Raw genomic sequence first — 6,000 nt, 5'->3', positions numbered from 1 at the left:
GAACAAACTAGTTACGGGGGATGAAATCTGGATGTACAGAGGGACTTGTTAGAAGAAACAAGAGAAACAGGAGTAAATCCTGAAAAGCCTCATATGTACTTCTCAATTTGGACATTATAGAGTGATGAGCCACAGAAGACGTGAAGTAGGTGCATTTTAGAATTACTTTCTTTACCAAAGAAACTGATGGCTATGGGTGACTTTGGTAAGGGAAAAGGGTGATCAGGAAGTCAGGTGCAAGGGACAGATTTCCCTATGTACCTTCTTAACTTTTTGGTTTTGCACCTTATGCATGCATATATTATAGAGTCAAAAACTATTTAACTGATAGAAAAAATTTTAAACTCTGAATTCAGTGTGGAGGATGATTGGAAAAGAGCAAGACCAAAGTGGTGATAAAAACAGGAGAATTGGTGATTATCTGGTGAAGAAATGATGAGACAGGCACTATGCATGCAGGGGAAAAGCTTAAGACATAGACATGGAATTAGCAACGTACAGAGATTGGTGTCGACAGAGAGAGTGAGGAAGAAATCTTAGTTACCTCTCTACCTCTGGAGGGGATTATAGGGGGATGGCGAAGAGAGGTTCTATAGAAATAATGAATTTTATTTGTAACATTAGGGCATCTAAGAGACATTCAGGTAAAGATATCCAGGATGATACTGGTAATACAGGTCTGTTACTCCAAAGAAAGGTAAAGGAATGAGATCTCCCCAGTTCATAGAATTAAGGGATCCAAGGACAGAAGACTTACTTAGAGAATATGGATAATTAGAAGGGTCCAGAAGCAATATAAGTCTATGGAAGAGACAGAAAAAAGAACAATTTATATTAGAAGCTCCCAAGAAGTTAACAGTGATTAAAATTAGTTTGTGAATGATTGTCCCTGTTTAACTAGAGTAGATGATTCCTAACTCCTAACTAGAAACTTTTTAGGCAAAAATGTTTAGAACCCTCTCATGATGACAAATTTTAAGCTTCGATTACCCTTATAGATATGGGCACAGAACTGTTTTCTAGGGAAAATCTTAGCACTGTTTGTGAGGACTCCCTTGGCCTATTTCTATGTACAGGTGGTTGGTTGATCCTGGTTGGTTTACTTACTATTAATGAGAAAACGTCAACCCTGCCCACCTCCCAGTTGATTCTCTGAGTATCAGGCATGTGGATCTATTCATGATCAGCAGCAGAAAGTGTATTCATTCACCAAAAAATGTGAATCTAAACTTTGCTGCCCTGTTGTTATCAGCTAAAGGAAAAAATATCCTTGAGACTATAAGAGAGAGACTAGTAATTGGACTGTCCTGTTTCTGGTTGCTATTAGACTGGCTTTTACTCAATTTGGTAATAAAAGGAGCTGATAAATACTCGGGTACCTTGAATGAGCTAATAATTTTTCTCTCTACTCAGACTAGTAGTTTGGTTCCCTTCAAAACAATATTCTTTAAAAATTCGTTCAACATTGGGGTGCCTGGCTGGCTCAGTCAGAAGAGTGTGCAGCTCTTGATCTCTGGGTCATGAGTTTGAGCTCCATGTTGAGTGTAGAGATTACTTAAAAAAATAAAATCTTAAAAAAATTTTTTTTGTTTGACATTTATCTAAGTGGAAAGGCACAGAATAGAGGATTGCTAGAGCAGTGTCCCGGGGAGCAAAGACCCTGTTGTTACCAAACCCTCATTTCTTAGACAGCAGTCAACAGTCCATCTAAGCACGCATTCTGGAGCAGGCAAGCTCTTTTCCCACCCCAAGTGATTTAGCAAAGTGGTTCTCTTTTACCACCGCTTTCCAGGAAGAGTTCATGTAAGTAAAAATTTGAGTGATATTTTGGTGCCCCAGAGATGTGTAGTATCCCTTACAAACTGACTCCTATGCAGTGGCCTGGCTTAGCTCCCTCTGGGCTTGCACTGCCATCCTGTCCTTGGAGCAGGGGTGTAGTGTAAGAATGGAAGAGATGCTATAAGAAACAGATGTGCAAAGCCTCTTCGCTTCAGCTCGCCCAAATTTACAGCCTGCCTCTAACAAAGATGTAGTTACTAAAGGTCTGTTCTTTAGTGTTCTAACCTTATCCCTGGGTTTATCATATTTTCCTTCCCCTAAATTTCTTATTCCTCAATTCTTTATTATTTACTTTAAGGTAAATATTACTCTTTGAGGTTCCCAGATGCTTTTTCTTTTTTCTTTTTTTTTGAGAAAGCATGAGTGAGGGGAGGGGCAGAGGGAGAAAGAGAGAATCTCAAGCAGGCTCCATGATCAGTGTGGAGCCTGATGTGGGGCTCGATCCCAGAACCCTGAGATCATGACCTGAGCCGAAATGAGGAGTTGGACGCTTAGCCTACTGAGGCACCCAGGTGCCCCTCAAGATGCTTTTTTTAATAGACTTTATTTTTTTTTTAAAGATTTTATTTATTTATTTGAGAGAGAGAATGAGAGATACAGAGCACGAGAAGGAAGAGGGTCAGAGGGAGAAGCAGACTCCCCGCCGAGCAGGGAGCCCGATGCGGGACTCGATCCAGGGACTCCAGGATCATGACCCGAGCCGAAGGCAGTCGCTTAACCAACTGAGCCACCCAGGCGCCCTAATAGACTTTATTTTTTAGAACAGCTTTAGCTTTACAGAAAAAAATGCAAAGATAGTACAGAGTTCTCATATACTCCACAGCCAGTTTCTACTATTATCAACACCTTACATTCTTTTTTTTAAGATTGTATTTATTTATTTGAGAGAGAGCAAGAGTGAGAGAGATCACAGAGGGAGAGGGAGAAGCAAACTCCCCGCTGAGCAGAGAACCCAATTCAGGACTCGATCCCAGGGCCCTGAGATCATGACCCGAGTGGAAGGCAGACGCTTAAATGACTGAGCCACCCAGGTGCCCCAACACCTTACATTCTGTGGTACGTTTGTAACAATCAATGAGCCAAAATTGATATATTATCATTAACTAAACTCCACACTTCATTCCAATATCTTTAATTTTTACCTAATGTCCTTTTTCTGTTCTAGGACCACATTACATTTAGTTATCTTGTCCCTGTAGGATCTTCTTGGCTGTGACAATTTCTCAGGTATTCCTGGTTTTGATGACCTCGACAGTATTGAGGTGTATTGGTCAGATATTTTGTAGAATGCCTTCCTTTCGGAATTTGGTTTTTCTCATGGCTAGACTGATGTTATGGGTTTGGGAGGAAGAACACAGACAATGGTCCATTTTAATCACATCATATCAAGGGTTCATACTGTCCATATGGTTTGTCACTGTTGATGTTGACCTTAATTACTTGTCAAAGGTTGTGTTTGTCAGGTTTTTCTACTGTGAAGTTACTCACTTTTTCCTTCTTTCCATACTGCACTCCTTTCTGTATTCTCTGGAAGGGAATCACTAACCAGAGCCCACACTTAGGTATTGGAGAGTTATGCTCCCCCTCCTTTAGGGTGTGCTAGCCACATAAATTATTTGTCATTCTTCACAGGAGATTTGCCTCTTCTCTCCCATTTATTCATTTATTCAATCATTTATAGCAGTGTGGACTCATAGTTATTTTATAACTGGGTTATAATCCAATACTCCCTTCATTTTATTGCTCAAATTGTTTCAGCTTTGATCAGTGGGCGCTTTTTCAGTTAGCTCCCGTATCCTTTTGACATACCTCCATCAATGTTGTTTTTATTGGTTTTTTGTTTAGCACTTTCTTACTTTCTGGCACTACAAGATGTTCCAGGCTCATCTTGTATATTTCCTGCCCCAGGGCTAGGATCAGCCATTTCTCCAGGTGTCCTGGTTACTTTTATTGGAGAATGGTATTAGAACCCAAGATTTGGTGTTTGGAGTGTCATTACTTCTAGACCCTCTTGGCTGACAGAGCAAGGAAATATATGTGTATATGCTAACCAATAAATGTAACCATATCTCTAAATATTTCTTTTTTTAAGATTTTATTTATCTGAGAGAGAGAGAATGAGAGAGAGAGAGAGCACGCACATGGTGGGGGATCAGAGGGAGAAGCAGGGAGCCCGATGTGGGACTCGATCCAGGGACTCCAGGATCATGACTTGAGCCGAAGGCAGTTGCTTAACCAACTGAGCCACCCAGGTGCCCCTAAATATTTCTATATGTAGAACTGCCCCATCTTTAATAAGCTAAACATGATTGCATACAACCGACTCTAATCCATTACTACATAGGTTATCCTAGTCTCTTCCCTTTGCTTACCTGTAAACTCCCACTCCAACAGCGAGAAACCTAGCTTCCATTATCTACAATCATTTATGTAATTGCTCAGAGTAATGCATATATTTATGGAAGTATCAGAATTGTTAACCCTACCCCTCTGGATAACAGCTGTATCAACTTGAGTCCAGTGCTTGTGTGCAGTTCCTTTTGTCTTTAGTCTTATAGACTCCCCCTCATTTCCAAGTGCTAATCTGGACTCCACCATTTCCTTAGGTAAGCACCTTTGCCCTTCACTCTACTCAGTGAGGCCATTTTATACAGGTATAATACCAATGGGTTTTGTTTTCACAATCTGCATTCAATCCTGGGATGCCCCAACCTTTGTTTTAATCTCCTATGCACATTGTTGGTGAGGGAGGAATTCACTACCTAAGGTTATGCAGATGGCCAAACCGCAGAACACCCAACACAGGACAGATGTATCAACAGCAGTCTATTGGTCACATATACTCACAACCTAGGGGAAGGGGGCAAAACATAGCACTCAGGGCCACACAGGGGTTGCACTCAGGAACAGAATGAACAACCAGTGGCTTCAGAAGGCAGGCTTTGTAGTATCAATAGGGTGGGGTGCCTCCTGGTTCCTGTGAAGAATGTGATTAATTATTTGAATAATTCTACAAGCTGACAGGGTTCTGAACCCACTACTCGGGGATTAGCACTACCTATGCCTGGCCTTTTGGTAAGAAGGGTTGTTTGGCTACAGAAACTTATCTATGTGAATGGATAAAGAAGATGTGGTTGATAGATAGTGTGTGTGTGTGTGTATATATATATATATATATATATATATATAGTGGAATATTATGCAGCCATCAAAAGGAATGAAATCTTGCCATTTGCAACGACACGGATGGAACTGGAGGGTATTATGCTGAGCAAAATAAGTCAATCAGAGAAAGACATGTATCATATGACCTCACTGATACGAGGAATTCTTAATCTCAGGAAACAAACTGAGGGTTGCTGGAGTGGTGGGGGGTGGGAGGGATGGGGTGGCTGGGTGATAGACATTGGGGAGGGTATGTGCTATGGTGAGCGCTGTGAATTGTGTAAGACTGTTGAATCACAGACCTGTACCTCTGAAATAAATAATACATTATATGTTAAAAAAAAGAAGAAGAAGATAGCAGGAGGAGAAAAAGGAAGGGGGCGAAATTGGAGGGGGAGACGAACCATGAGAGACTATGGACTCTGAGAAACAAACTGAGGGTTCTAGAGGGGAGGGGGTGGGGGGATGGGTTAGCCTGGTGATGAGTATTAAAGAGGGCACGTTCTACATGGAGCACTGGTGTTATATGCAAACAATGAATCATGGAACACTACATCAAAAACTAATGATGTAATAATGTATGGTGATTAACATAACATAATAAAAAATAAAGAAAGAAAGAAAGAAAGAAAGAAAGAAGGAAGGAAGGAAGAGAGAGAGAGAAAGAAGAAAGAAAGAAAGAAAGAAAGAAAGAAAGAAGAAAAAGAAAGAAAGAAAAAGAAAGAAAGAAAGAAAGAAAGAAAGAAAGAAAGAAAGAAAGAAAGAAAGAAAGAAAGAAAGAAAGAAAGAAAAGAGAAAGAAAGAGAAAGAAGGAAAGAAGGAAGGAAGGAAGGAAGAAGAAAGGATGGAAGGAAGGAAGGAAGGAAGGAAGGAAGGGAGGAAGGAAGGGAAAGAAACTTATCTATGGGAGCAGAATGGGGAGGGGAACTTATAGCTGGGCCATTTGAGGCCCTCTCAATAGTACCATATGTCAAGGCAACATGTAATATTGAGCCT

This window comes from Eumetopias jubatus, unplaced genomic scaffold (genome assembly GCF_037043125.1).
Source record: "Eumetopias jubatus isolate StellerSeaLion01/CBP00866 unplaced genomic scaffold, mEumJub1_p1.0 scaffold_5, whole genome shotgun sequence".
NCBI classification, from domain to species: Eukaryota; Metazoa; Chordata; class Mammalia; order Carnivora; family Otariidae; genus Eumetopias; species Eumetopias jubatus.
The sequence above is the reverse complement of the archived record's forward strand: the minus strand, read 5'-3'. Positions refer to the sequence as shown.